This window comes from Chrysochloris asiatica, unplaced genomic scaffold (genome assembly GCF_000296735.1).
Source record: "Chrysochloris asiatica unplaced genomic scaffold, ChrAsi1.0 scaffold00008, whole genome shotgun sequence".
NCBI classification, from domain to species: domain Eukaryota; kingdom Metazoa; phylum Chordata; class Mammalia; order Afrosoricida; family Chrysochloridae; genus Chrysochloris; species Chrysochloris asiatica.
The window spans coordinates 10,275,833-10,278,141 of NW_006408526.1; the positions used below are offsets into that span (position 1 = coordinate 10,275,833).

A 2,309-nucleotide genomic window follows, 5' to 3' on the forward strand; every position below is an offset into this window, starting at 1 on the left:
AGACCTCAATCTATCAAGCAATTCAATTTTTTCTTATAATGCCATGGCTGTTCTTGGCTTTTTGAGATCACTTCCAGTATCACTAGTGGCACTTCATATGGGTTTCATGGTATTTATTTAAGGTTTATTATTGCACTAAAAACAATGTAAAATAAAGGAGTACCAGAAGAGAGATACATATTTTTACTTCATTTTACTGTCATAAGCAATCTGCAGGAGAGATGAACTTCTCATGTGGAGATGATTAAAGTGGGCCTGTGTTGTTCAAGGCTCATACTTCATAATGATACTTTAAATAGAGTATACTGTATATAGAGTTCTGAAAGTTGAATATTAAAACATCATTTTCTTGCCTTTTTTTTTTTTTTGGAGTAAAAGAACCATTTATTATTCTAGTTCCAAGGTGATGTTAGTCTGTAGAAATGGATTCCAGTTATCACTGGTGTGATAACTGGAGCTCTCCTATAATACACCATTCCAAGTTTCCAAATAGCACTAACCTCTTGTAAGACATTAAGCAATAAACAGAACAGGTATTAACAATAAGAGTTAAAATATGGCAAAGAAAAAAAAAAAAATCTGTGCTATGAGGGTTAAAAAAAAAAAGAAAAGCCAGAACCACACAATTTCTGTAATGGGTAATTCTTTAGAGAAACCCCAGCTTCCTGGTCTTATGCGAAAGTACTTTTTAAAGTCCCAAAGGGCCCAAACCATACACACATACAGAAAGGAAACGTGAAAATCTATTGTCATGTACGTTGTAGTGGGCTCCTGACAATGGTGCAGCTGTGATCTTAAAAGTCGCACAGCTGACGCGTTCGTTTATGGCACAGGAGGGGGCCGGGAGTGCCCCCCTTTACAGGGGCAAACGTCTCATGCGTGGGGAGCGCTCCCCAATAAGCTAACCCCGAAGTCAGAAGCCTAACTTTAAGTGTCAAGGGGATCTTAAGACTGTAAATCATTTGGATGATGTTAACACAATTAGACAATGAAATGCCAGAGAGAAGGGAAGTAAGTCTGAAAGCTTCTCCAACTACCTGGTAGACATGTTTCTGCAAGAATCGGTAGACATATTCTTCAATCCACTTAATCTTGTTTACAAACGGAAGCCATAAACTTTAACTTCCCAGGAAACACTAACTTTTAGGAAAGGTCATAAAAACTAACTTGAGCTCGTGGCTGATGCCCAGACCTTCAAGTAACAACAGGTTATACGCACTCCCGCTAAGGGTTGTAACTAACAATCGCTTCCAGGAAAATTCAGGGAAGGGCCGGAAAACTTCTCCAGCAGGCAATTCCCAGGAAGGTAGGAGACTGGCTTGAACTTCATTTTCCCTCGAGCCGGTCACGTCCAGGTCTGCCCCGTGCAAACACACAGAACTTTCAACGTAAGATCACAACTTGGGAACCCTTGCCCGAGCAACCAGCTTTCTCCAGGTGGGGAACAGACCACAGTCGCATCCACTTACCCTCCTGGTCGGAGTTTTTCTGGGCGATCACCAGCAGCGCTGGTACCTGCAACGCCCCCAGAAGCAGCGCGGCCCAGGCTCCTCGCGCGCCCAGTCTCATTGTTCCCAGGACAGGATGCTGCAGCCACGAGGGACCTGAACCGAGGTGGCAGTTGTGAGATCGGTTCTCCCAGATTCCGAAGTCTGCTCAGGGTCCCCTTCCGCCGCACACGACTTCCCTCCAGCCGCCAGCCCCCTGATGACCAAATAGGGCGCGGGAACCAGGCCTGAAGGAGGTGTCGCACGCCGAGCCCGCGCGGCAGGGGCGGGGCCGGTAGTGCGGGGCGGGGTCTGGGCGGGGCTGGCACCCAAGCCTAGTTAAGGCTTCTGGGCGTGGCGACGCCTTGGGGCTCTCTGGTAGTGAGTGCGTCCAGGCCCTAAACGAGTAGGTGTGAATCCATTAAAGTTCAGGCAACGTCCACGGTCCCATAAAGCAGTATGTTTTTGTTTTTAAAAGGAAAGCAGTTCTACTTTTATAATTTGCACTAATGTTTTCAGGAGTTCTGGTGTGGCGCGCTGTAGGATAAGACTTGGATTGCTAACCGTAAAGATCAGCGATTCAAACCCATCAGCGGATCCTCAGAAACCTTGTATGTTCATGGGCACTGAGTCTTGAACTGATTCTACAGCACTTACCAGCACGGCAGTGGGCTAAGTGTTGGACTGCTACAGGCTAGAGTGATGATCAAACCTACCAGTTGCTCTGTGGGAGAAAAATGAGATTGTTCTTGGGAGATGTACAGTCTTGGTAACCCACAGTGTCCTATAAGGTTGCTATGATTGAGAAGAGACTTCATGTCA

At 45.9% G+C, this 2,309-nt stretch overlaps 1 pseudogene; it reads right to left on the reverse strand.

Moving 5' to 3' along the window:
- Window positions 1-1,656: 1,656 nt before the first annotated feature.
- LOC102837134 overlaps window positions 1,657-2,309 on the reverse strand; it is a 54,284-nt pseudogene continuing 53,631 nt past the window's right edge.